Here is a 13,130-nt window from a genome sequence, read left to right as displayed (position 1 = left end):
ACGAACGTCTCACTGGTTGTTCTTGATCTTTGGTCTACGTCACCGTACCAAAAAAAGTCCTGCAGTCTTCCTATGAATGGAAAAGTAAATGGTACAAGGTGATGCTGTGAAAGCGCAGAGTGCCAGCACTATCGCTAGAAACGGGAATAGCTTTAAGTTCTGTAAGATAGAGTCCTTGTACGAACATGGAAAAATAAGTTCAATTCAGTTTTGAAAAAATAGTAAGTTTAGAAAAATTAAAATATAATATCGTTATCTACAATACTCTGTTAAAGAGAAAAATATTTTAAACTGTCTAATGTTAGATTACCAATATGAATTGAAGGGGTCAAGCTTTGGCACTAAATCTTTTCAAAGTTAATCGACTTTTTATGAATGCATACTTGCAGAATATTTAGGTACGTCATATCGGTACAATGTATGTATGCTAATGTGTTTAGAATATTTACAGTCAGATTCCGATGAATAATTCAAACTAACAATGATAATACTTATAGTATGTATTTTGCTTTATGAATCAATTCAAACCTTTATGAATCGAATCAAAACCCACTTATTGAAAAACCTTTAAAAACATTAAATTACTCATCCATCATCGCGGATTCTTCTTCAGCAAACGAATAATACCATGCAATATTCGAAGCAGAGCAAATAAAAAATTCAACGCAATCGATAGACTCTTCAAGAATATTAAACATAGCTCACACACAGCTATTTTACTCATTTCAAGTGTAACCAGCATTTGTAACTTCAGTATCATAAATTTTAGTATTTAGTATTATGCACTTCTATGCACTTCCATGCACAAAATGCACAATGCTCCCCAAGGCCGAAAATTCTAAAACATTTCTAAAGGTTTCGTAGATAACTGTTATCGCTCGCGGCTGAATTTTTATTTTCGAATATTGTAGATAGCCATGCATCGTGGATGGCATAACCACTAATAAATGTGCATACGGAATATGTGTCACCGTTATTGACGGGTTTTGCAATCGTCTTCATTATCGGAAAGTAATATTTTCGTCCGGTTACCGTTAATAGCGCCAACGATTGTTTGCGCATAGAAGAATTACCGAATCGGCACAACTCACAATTATCGATGAAAATTCTTAGAAAACGTGTGGAAAGTTTCCCCTGCAATTTCAGAAACTTTTCTGACACGACAATCTAGTTATGGAAACGCAAAAGTTGATAACAGGGACATTTGAAAAATTCTGCTCCATCTTCTACCCTTCAAACTTTCTCGGTGAACACCCCTTTCGATGCCCTCGCCTTTGTTTCGTGAAATCTTCTAGAAATTTCAATTCGTTATAAAATCCTTCGCTAATCCTCGTGAAATTCATTTAAAAAGTTCCCTAGACGACTTGCGAACTTTCAAATGGAGTTTCAAAGCTGAACGATGATGAATTTAAAAAACAAAATCTTTTACAAGGCAAATTGCATGGAAAGATAAAGCAACGCAACTTTTGATAAATAAAATATCGTTCTATTTTTTAAATCTATTTTTTACGATAATCACGTTAGGTTATTATCTACCCTTATTTAATTATAGATTCATTTTTAGACTTTTCGAATATTAGGTAGACTTTAGACTTCGAAATGGCATCGTTGAGTAATTTATTCAACAAAAGCGAAATATGTGCAGGATGAGGAGTGTGATACTTTCCCTGGTATCAATTATACATAGTGCGCGATCGATCTTTACCTTTCCGTGAACAAATCAGGCCGTGCATTACAGGGCGCCGCGGTTAAAAGTCGTTGCACAGATGAGGCCACATTGCGGTTCGCGGTGCATTGGTAATTTCATTCTCTGTTCCAGCATCGTGAAATTGTAACGTGACTGCAGTTCGATTTGAATCGCGATCCCTCGGACAAACGTTTCTGCGTCGAGCTGCGCCGTACTACTTGTCATGAAAACGAAACGAGAGTTTACTGCTCCCTTTGATTAAACAACGAGGGGCCTGGCGATGGTGACACGATTCTGGGCTGCCTTAAGCCATGTTCCTACATGTGCGACGCTCTGCACGAGAATATTTAAATTGAAATGAATTCTTCCTTCTTCTTGTAATTTCAAAAGATTTTTGAAGTTACAGTACCCATTTAAATTGATTTTAATATTTTGAATTTGTTTTCTATAAATATCGAAACGTATAAAATAATACATTTTCTAGGTTTAGAAAAACAGTACTCAATAATGTTCTCATATTGTCCCCTATATAGAATATTAAACTGCATAATAAGAATAATAGTAATAATATTCTATGTATCTACTTAATCTTTCAGTATATCTTGTTTATAAAAAACGAGTCTAAGTCAAATTTTTTTAAGTAATATTTGGAATTGAAACAAAGTTTTCCATCACACATGTGGGAATATGGCTTTAGTCTGTCTTTCGCAAATTTTAATACGGTTGCTACTTCATTTTACCGGGAAATTTAAAATACATAATTGCCACAACATTTCAGCGTCTTACCATGACAATTCCAGCGCTAGCAATTTTCATAGAGAGGAATTCTATTCTCTGCTGGCTTCAATCGATCCAATTAATTCACCGAAGCGAACAAACGGTTAATTGTAATTTCTTATGCGCCCGGGGTTTTGAGCGTGCAGTTCGTTTAATGCAAGGGAGACTGGCGCAGAGCGTAATCGTTTTAGACGAATTCGATTAACAAAGACGAAGGATTATTACTGACTTACGGGAATGGCTGAAGGACACTGTAAAACTATGAAAATTCTTTGTATTACAGTATGACTTTTCGATAATTAATAATGGAGTAAGAGATATAGGTTCTTTTATTCTATAAAAAAGATATTCATATCTTTTTGAGTAATTATTCACATCAAAAACGTGAGATATTTCAAGTTACTTAACCCAATTAAGTCCCAAAGTTGCGTAAACGTATCATTTCATTTACCATTTTTTGTAGTAAATTTACCTTATTGAATTCTGCTTTTTTTCGTGTTATCGTTATAAAAAGGAATATTAGAGATTGGCTTAATATTTTTTTCGTTACTATTGCTCTTCTGTGATGAAAACTACAACGTTTTAAAAACTAAAAAAATTGAAGTATTTATAGCACTAGAGTACAACAGTCTGATTTTTAAGCTACAATAATGTCTCTTGGCTATCGCCATACTTTCCTCGAATTTTACGTGTAATCGGGCCACCTTCCCCTTTATTGTTCCGCAATACGGCTAAATACGAGAGCCATTTGATCTCTCCTCGAGATTACGTGCGACGTAATGACACATTAGCGTTATCTGAAGACGCAAAAACAGCTGAAAAATCGTGCATCCCGGCACATCTCATTAAGCCTGGTCGACGTTGATGAAACGCTCGTCAGCACCTCAAAACAAATAATGGGGGGCACGATTTTTTACGCTCCCCCTCCTTTTTTTTTTGCGCCAGTGAAAATACCTCAGTGTTAATTTGGTCGAGTTTACAGCATTCCAAGCGTTGTGCGTTTCAATTCACGCCTAAGTTTCTCCCCTGCATTCTGGCGTCCAACGAACATCGAAAACACCAGAACACATTCCTACTGTGTACGTTTTCCTTTACTCGTCCGCTGCAAGCGTGCTTCGGTGAAAATTTTTAATTAACTGTATTCTATCGATTTAATTAACGTCGCTGTTTCTTTCAATCAAAGGAACGTTCAAGTATTTTCTACGTTTTCTCTTGTTCTACTTCTTCTGTGAAACTTTTACTGCAACGTTTCCTGTATAACAAGAAAAATTAGTTTCCTCTACGTTGATCTCGAATAAGGAATAAGTAAGGAGGAAACTTTACGTTTGGAGTCAGGTATTTTCGAGTGGTATGTTTGTAGACTGAAATATTTAGGAAGTAGTCAATTTTTAAAAACAGAGTGAAGGTTTCGTTATAATTTTCCACGTTTCTTAATACTGTCTAACTTTAAAGTTACTAGAATATTAATATCCTAGGGAATTAAGAAAAATCTCCATGGATTTCTATGAAGGATTCTGTATTCTTTCCCTCACATAAATTTTCTTATCTATCACTTGTTTCTGGATCATTATGATTGTTACAAATCTGAGATCGTTTCGCTTCGATCTGACCTACTGCTTTTCTTTTTCGCGAATCGGTTGAATTTTCTCAGCGCAGTTTTGTTAACGGGGTTGCCACAGTTTCTTACGTAAAGCCATCGATACAGGCGTTGCATCGTGTCTTTTTGAATTAAAGAACGGCCAAAGATAACGCTGAGTTCTGTGCTTAACTATCGTTACTCCAAATCTGAGAATCTCGGATCATCGTTACGTTAGCACGACTCGCAACTGCGAAGCATAGCGCGACACGTGATGCTTCTATTGCGCAACTGGATCGCTGGACGGAGACCTTGATTAAGCTCGCACCTTTCTGGATATTTCTCTTTTCTTGCCATTTTTCTACCATTAAATAGTTCCAAGCCTTCGTCAAACTAAAACTGACGATGGTTTGACCTCGTTTTTTGTTCAAAGGAGTACAGTCTCCAGATCAGAAATTGCAAATAGAATTTTATAGAACTGAAATATACGCGAGATCAACCTTTATGCTTATACTTTGCCTTTTACACTAATGTATTCTTACTTAATTCTATGCAGAATTACTTTTTACAGAGCAATAAAAATGCATTCATAATAAGGATAATATTCTGAAGAGTCAGACTGACTTCGATAACAGTGTCATTCGACTTGATACTGATATTATTTCCTTCTACCAAAATGAAGGATATTGGAGATCTAATTCAGTAGGACTGCAGACTTCCTCTAAATTTTGTATATAGTCATAAGGGAGTAAAAATTATTCAAGAGGAAGTAGATCAATGAAACAATGCGATTCCAGGCAGCAATTCCAGAGTTCGAGGAATTCAAATAGAGACTAAAGGATGAACAGTGCAAGCCTGGAAATGCGCATTGCGTAACTAGGTCGGTGGACAGAGACCTTGATTACGTTCGCACCTTTGTGAATAATTTTATTACTCTTACTCGCGATGCAGGATTGTCTTCCACCATGTTTCAACGTATCGCTTATTCAGAAATAATCCTTCTATAACTCCCTAAAAAAATATATGTCAATCAATGCTCTCAACATTGATTTCCTTTATCTTCTATAGCATTTCCTAGAGAAACGGTTAAGCCAAGCCGAAGTTATTATTAATCCCTCGTATTTATATCTACGTATGTAATCTTTTTCTCAATTCAAATCACTTAAAAATCATCATTATTTTTATTAAAAATGTCATTACGTAACACGAATATTGTGGTAGCAGTAGAAAATAATTCATAAGAAACTGAACAATTACGATAAAGAATGATGTCCTTCAATTTTTATCAAATGACATTTCAAATAGTTGCGCAGACGCAACATATTAGCAACGCGTCACGAAATGAGTAAATAAGCCTGATCGTATATCGAATAGGTGAAACTGCATGTTACCAAGGATTTAGAATTGCCGACTCTAAGGTTAAAGTACAAGGATCGACTTAATTAACTGCAAGTAATGCACGAGTATTCTGACTGGCGTGGTTTATAATTAGTATTTTTCTTCTTTTGCTCGAGGTTTAAGCGTACCATCGTTGAAGTCCAAGCGAATCTAATCACGATTGATGTTAGTTTAAAAATTATATTAAAAAAAGGTGAGAAGGAAGTCACATAGGAATGGGCGCGACTTCGCAGTACGATAGTATTTACGAGTTCCTTGTCGAACAAGTATTGACTTTTCACTTTTTTTTTCATGGTCTGAGTCGCGATAATGAAAGAGTGAAAAATCGCGTACGAAAAAAATCCATTGATATCGCTTCGATCAAAATAATGTCATGCCTATATAAACCCCTCCGATAAATTAAGCAACATGCTAATCTATCGATCGTACGATACGCAATCTTAATTGCGGATTTGAATCATACTTTTTGGTAGAAACTTAAGCACCAACTTAATCATCAAATAAATTGTTTCCTTCGCTTTATAATTCATAATTTATAATTATAATTTGTACCACGGCAGTTCCATATTTACAAACCAAATAAGTTTTACAGTGCTGATTATTCGCATGGTAATTTAACTTTCATTTCATGTCATCGATTCGATGTTAAAGAATCGACAATGACCAGCTATCCTATAACTTGTGAAATGAACTTCTGAGACAGAAGACCAGACAGTTGTATCGACTTGTTATACTCCATTTTATACGACAGCGACAGGTTGCACGACAGCTTTAGACGTTTCACAACTATCGTTCAAACAGCAATACAAATGGTCCCATCTGTGGACCCTTTTGCTATCAGCCACGAGCTCGATGCTGGATCGTTAAAATGTTTTCGTCGATAACTCCCATGCTCATTAGAATTTTAATCGATTCGCGAAGGCATTCGAAATCTCGAAAATGAGAAGTCCACGTTGTAGAAAAAATGCAGTAATTGGGCATGCTGGTGCATGGCGAGCGTTGGCTCTGATAAGGCTGTACGGTGAATTTTATCACGCGGCAACGTTGACTTTTACAACGAGAATGACGTTAACGAACATCGGTAGCTACCAATACGTTAATCGTTCCACGCGTTCGTTAAGTAATCATAGGTAAATTCGGCCTTCGTTTATTATCTACTGATAACGTTGCATTTTACCGTGTAACGATTGCGTCTTAGCTTTTTTTTTCGTCGACTTTTGAACACTAGAAAACAGTCGATCAATTTTTGCTATTGCTTTGACAATTATTTCGTGAAGTAATAGGAAGCAGATATCTTTATAGATAATGGCACTATCTGTCATTGAAACGTGTTTACTTTTGAGTAACCTACTATATTTAAGCTGTATGGGTCTTACCACGTATCTACAGGTGATATAGTAACTAATTACTGAAAAACGTAGACGTTCCAAAAGCGTTATTATATAGAAAATAATAACTGTTAACTGTATGAAAAAATAAGTAGCTTAGTGTTTGAAAGTAGGTAGTTACCTAGAAGATTCTAAATCAGTAACACACTTTTAAAATTCAATATTTACCTAAGAAGATTACTATACAACAAAGTCACATGTCGAAAAAATATTTTGACGATCTCGACATCGTATATCAAAACCTGTCTACAAAACAATCGGCTTTAATGAATCACAGTGGATCAGTACAGCTTCATGATAACATAAAACCGCAGGTGGTAATATGAACTCCTAAAAAACTAAATTCACTCGCTTCATTCACCAGATATTTTTCCCACAATTTATCTAATTAAGAGACCGAGCAATTTTTCCCAAAATAATCAATTAAGAAATGATATAAATATACAAAATGTAACAAATATTCATCAAAAAATTTTAACGAAAAAAGTATATTCAATTTTCCACACGCACCCTTTCAATACCATTCCATCTCAATTAAATTTCTGAACGATTACTGTCAACATAAATGAACGAATCTCTGCACACCCCCAGGGTATCCATTTATTTTCTATCTATACGTTAATAAACAAAAAACATCAGTTCCCAGAAATGCACACAAGCCCTCAAAATAATGCTCGAATGGGCGCAAGAGGCGTATCGGGTTCGAATCATGATATTTGCGTTTGAGAACCCAAAAAGTTCAAATCAGCAAACACCCTCCAGCGATCCAATATTTTTTTGCCGCGGGGCTCCGTCGAATCATCGAATGGGCTCGCGAAAACACGGATTCGACGAACGCGAGCATCCGCAGAGTACCTTTTTGTTTGCACGCATAAGCGTCCCGTATTTCCAAACGCATTTACGGAAAATCATTTCGCGGAGCTATTTGCACAACGAATGTTAATCCTGCTCGTAATGTTTGCGCGGTGCAGCGGTCGCGCTGGGCTCGTCTTCGCGCGGAGATTGTCGCGTCGTTGTGACAGCAAAGGCAAATGGCCCGCAAATCGTCGGCGAGACCGATTTTCAGATTGTCGCTCGGGCAAGCTCGAAACCGGCGAGAAATGTCGTCGCAGGGAACCGAGACGATTTGCATTCGTATAAATAACGTCGCTGGACAGGCTGTCTTTTCAGCCGTGGTCCGCTCTCGTCCCACAAAGAACGTCCTTCTTTTCTGCGAACACCCCGTGACTAGGACTCTGCGGCGACTACTCGAATACCTTAGTATGTGTTTTTAGTGGTACAAATGAACTTTCAATATTTCAATGTTTAAACATCGTTATAACGTGGTTAGGATTATTTAATGGGGCTTTGAATACTACACATGGGTAAATACAGTGATTCACGAAATGGTTCAAGAAGGATTATTATAATTTGAAATTTTGAAGATATTTTACTTTTCCTAGTGAAACTAAAGAAACTAGACAGAAGTTAAACGTAGAAGCTAGAACTGATAATGAGGTAGATAAAAAAGAAAAATATAGCACAGTAGTTTTCACACTTAACTAATGTGTTGAATACTTGTGCACGAAACTATGAGTCACTGTAGGTTAGGGTACAGGATATTCAAATTATTTCTTATTATACTTTGAGTATACTAATGTGTAAATTATTTGAAAATTACGACGTTCGTTTTATCGTCGAGACCTCAAGAATTCTATTTCCGCCCCTTTTAGATCTTCGGATTCACTTCAAAAGTTATATTATAATTTGCTTCGCACCCTGTACACAATATTTAAGTACTTAAACACTTATAGGGTAAAGTACTCAATCATCGACACCTTGAGCAAAGTCTACAAAAACAGTTTGCTCACTAAAAGTTCATAGTAGAGTTAGTAGTACTAACAAAATGGCAGATTTTAACAAATTCCAAACTAGGATTTAAATTTCAAGTTTATTTCATAGAAGCTATTTTATCTACAGAAATTCAACGTCCTTCTAAATCCTAACTGATAGCAAAACCATGAATTTCGATTGAGTGCACCGTCAAAAATTCGCGAACTACCTCGCCAGGGCTAATAACGACAATAAACAGCTTAAATCGAAGCTGGTACCAACTACGGAGGAAGTTGGAGAAGTTGCTCGCTAATTAGGCGTGGATTCTTTCGTGCGATGTTTTCCAATTTCGAGGGAGGCGAAGTTAAATTGCGCTCCGTTGGAAACTTGTTGCTCTGGCCTGCGCCACGCCGCTAAACTTTCCTATGCAGTTAATTTACATTATCGAGATAACTCGCTTTGCACCGAGGATAATTATTAATATCACGGCTCGTGGCACGTTCGACTCCATCTGAATGTTGCTCGAATGTTAATCCAAAGCACCATATTATCGTTTCACTCAACAGAGACGTCGTTTATGAGACATTGTCCGAAGAAATGTAATATACAGCGGGTTTGTACAATATCGTTCTGTCTCGTGCGTTAACAACGACAGAAGCGACGACGTGTAACATTGTAATTCGAATCTTATCAAATGTTACAAATATTACACGGTTCGATAGGATACAGTGGCGGTGTCTATCAATCCGCTCCCTAATCGCCATTGATATCGCCTATCCGATATCTCTGTTTCCTATATACGTGCACGTATGATGCATGAGCGCTCCAAATCCAAGGATATTCCTTGATTCTTCGGCAAACAGATACGTCACGTCTCGAATCCCTCGATACTCCTAACACTCTCCTTAAAATGGAAAATTTTGCGAAAATTGCTTACTGTTGGAAGCAGATGAGATCTAGCTTGAAAGGTCCAAATTTTGCTATAGAAAATATTTCCCACGTAATGAGTCGCTAAATTACGTCTTAAATGACACTAACATATTCTCTTGTCATAAATAAGCTCCTTGACATATTCACTGAGTCTCTTGTTTTTACTGACAGTCACATATTCGGTAAAACTAAAATACCTAGTCTACCATAAGTACAAGTTAATTAAAAAACAAGTCGCTATAAACTCTAAAACGAACTGTGTGCCTTTGCCAAGAGTCCACAATATTTCTCAAATTCTGTATTTTAATCAACAAAATCAACCTAAACCTCATCTGCTCCAAAGAATCGTACCTTCTCAAGACCACCTAGTCTAAACTGAGTATCCTATTCGAGACACCTCTACATTCTACATTGAAAATACAAAAAACAAAAAAAAAAGAAGTAGATCTCTTACTTGTAAATACGACACTCGTTTCGCTGGCGGGTGCAAGTTCCTCCGAAGGTCCAGGCCGAGGGAGAAACACGCGAAAGGCAGGGTAGCCCAGGGCGACAGTGGTTGCAGCGCGGCATAGTCCCCTGAAGGAACAGAGGCGTTCACGTGTTGGTTGCCCGGGCCACGTTCACCGTCCGACCGTCGAGAAGCGACTGTGCGTTCGCGGCTACTTCACCTCCTACCACCTAGCAACCCTCCCCGAGGAGAGGAGGGCACACGCACCAAGAGGCCATAGTTCTATCGCTGCTGACACAGAAACGCTCGCTCGCACCAGGGCCCGAAAGCACAGAGCCAGAGCAGATATCAAAGATACCTATGCACACCGATCCCCCTAGGCACACTCTAGCAGCAGCAAGGTACAGTGCCCTTTGTGCGCGTGTTGGTACACAAAACGTAAAGATGCACGTGTGTCGACGAAAAGCGCGCAACTGCGCCTGGGACGAGCGGAAGGAAACGCGCGTAGATATGTAGAAAAGACGGTGTCAGGGGGCACGTGGACGCGCGGGGCTGGGTCGGAGCACTCGGGCAACTTTGATGGATGCGCATGCACCGACAACGATGCACTAATGCATCCAGCGACGGAATATTTGGCCCAAGCGCCGCGGCAACACGCCTACCGTGTCGTGCAGCTCTATTAGATGGGTTACCGATGACAAACGCAAGTGCATCCGAGCGATGGACGATGGATGCACGCATACCGTGGCAGGCGGGAGATGCTCGTGCACGCGAGGGAGCGTGCATGCTCTTCTCTGTGCATGACGACCACGGGAACGTGCGTACGCGATATTGCACACATGCCGCGGCTGACTGTTGCTGGCCTGCGTGCGTGTACGCGAAAATTAGTAAATACGCCGTGCGACTGGGGACGTGGCGGCTGTGGATTAAGGCTTTCAGAGGTTTGGAGTCCAGGGAAGTCTGTAGGGAGAGTAATGCCTGGGTGCCTGTAGATAATACGAGCTTGAGTTTTTCAAGTCTGAAGATTGCAAGGTAGAGATACTGAATATGGAAGGTTTGCAAGGGAGATTTAAATTTGGAGTAGAGTACTGCATCCAAAGATTATTGACTCAAACTCTGGAGCAAATTGCTCAAAGTTTGTGATTCGATTTTGGGAGACAGTAATTATCAAAAGTTAAATTAGAGAAGAGTAGGAAATAAGGGGATAATGATTGTGAATGCTGCAAACTGAAGACTTACAGAATTGCATAAGATTCGTATTCAAGTTTCCAAGCAACACGTTATAAAGGCAAATGGGATTAACGAGATAGGCGTAATGAGGAGACACCAAAATGTGCATACTGGTCGCATCTCGATTGCGCAAGATAGATACAGTCTGCGTTTACTGTAAGTCGGCGGAAAAGATATACCGATGCGATGACGTTCGAAAGTGCAGCATGATATTGATATTTCTTTTTTCGATAACCAAGTAAATCGAATGGCTGCAATAGCTATTTCTGTAGCTGCTCGTACGCGAATATTGCAAGTGACTGAGCGAAGGTTGCAACGATCGCCCACTTTTTACGATATTTTATAGCCTCAGGGGTTTCAAGGTACATTGGTACGCCTGTGTCGAGTTTAATGAATATATTTGATTCTTAAAAAGTAAATTAATGAAGAAATTGAAAAAAATAAGTTATTCAAAAAATGTTAAGAAGCTCCAACAAGCCCCACAACAACTCACTGCAACAAAACTCAACTTTTGGAATAAGTAGCACATCGTCAGGAAGGTATCGAACGAAATTCTCCAAAAGCCCAAACAATCTTCAAAAGCGACAGCAACGCTGCCTATATTTCACCAAGGAGTAACTCCACTTCAGTCCCGTGAAACCGAGTATCGTGATGAGTGTGCAGAGTTCTCACTCCGAGGAGCAAGATTCAGAAACGAAATTTCCGGTGCTCGTAAAGATTCATTTCAAGCAGCGTCTCTCGAGGCAAAACATACGGTTCAGACGAGGAGCACCGCAGACACGGTCATGAATAATGTAATTAGGCTAGCTGCCGCCTTTTCCGTTGGGACATGTTTGTGTACGAATGTACAACGCGTCGCTGTTAACGACAGGACATTTTTATCGGGCCCCCATGCGAACGCGTGCTGCGGGCGCAGCTGAAGGAAACCAGAGTGGAAAAGGTACATTACCGGTGACATTATGGTAATCGCAGGATCGCCCTTCTTCAGTCCCCTCCCTCGCCCCTCCTGCTTCCCCGTCGTCACGGTTTTCGTGAGGCCCGAGCCCACCTATGAGGAATCTTTTTTTTTTTTTCGGCGGAAGAGAACTGTTTGACGGGAGACAGAGTTTCGTGAACTGGAAATCAACTCGGTGCGTCATCCGTGGTACGCAATATTTGAGCATGACAAAGACCTTAGAAATATTGTATACAGAGAGGTGGAAGAAAGAGTTCGAGATTTGGAAGAAGGTTACTCATGAAGAAAGATAAATATGTTTAATTAATGTGAGTTCAAAATGATTTGAAACCCTTTCATAGTGGAATCTGATTTTTAGTTTTCTGATGGTATAGAAGAGATTGAAGACCATGTCACTTATGGTCTAGTCAATGCAAAGTGTTTAATAATGGAAGAAACTTGAGAAGATTAGAATAATTATGTCTCTCTTTATCTTTTTCGTTTACGATTGTTTGAGTTATGTATACTTGGAACTTACTAATTTAGTGACTAGTTAATAAGGTAGCGTTGGAATCCTAATATTTAATACATTAAAGTAAAAATAATGTATAAAATATTGTTGTACTGACCTGCCAATGAAATTGATAATTAGGTGATCAGAGTGGTAGCAGACGTGTAAGTAGAGTGGAAGCTCGTTCGACCTACATTTATAGCTATTCGCGGGGGGTAGTCATAGTCACTATCACCCCCGAAGGCTAAGCACCCCTACCTACTCAGCCTATTGCCTCCCATCCGTTATCAGCGAGAATGAAACAATAATAATTGCACACTCCAGCTAAATCTGATCGATGCGTTGCGTCTGTCGCTTGATAATACATTTCTGGTTTACGTGTATCAATCATCTGATTCAAACAAAGTAGATAGCATTCTTATTCATTCCCATATAACAT

The 13,130-nt window shown here is 38.8% G+C and overlaps 1 protein-coding gene across 2 annotated transcripts in view; it reads right to left on the bottom strand.

Moving 5' to 3' along the window:
• LOC143180717 (uncharacterized) overlaps positions 1–13,130 on the bottom strand; it is a 44,503-nt gene that overhangs the window by 23,689 nt on the left and 7,684 nt on the right. The window contains exon 1 of one of the 2 annotated variants that reach the window (XM_076380653.1): positions 10,023–10,363. The exons of the other annotated variant lie outside the window; for it this stretch is intronic. The gene's annotated coding sequence lies outside the window, so the exon portion shown is untranslated. Of the gene's footprint in view, positions 1–10,022; positions 10,364–13,130 lie in introns of those variants that run through there. 2 annotated transcript variants of the gene reach the window in all.

The sequence above is a fragment of the Calliopsis andreniformis genome, chromosome 6, assembly GCF_051401765.1.
Source record: "Calliopsis andreniformis isolate RMS-2024a chromosome 6, iyCalAndr_principal, whole genome shotgun sequence".
NCBI lineage: Eukaryota > Metazoa > Arthropoda > Insecta > Hymenoptera > Andrenidae > Calliopsis > Calliopsis andreniformis.
Note: the sequence above shows the minus strand (reverse complement) of the source record. Positions and strands in the feature narration are given on the sequence as shown.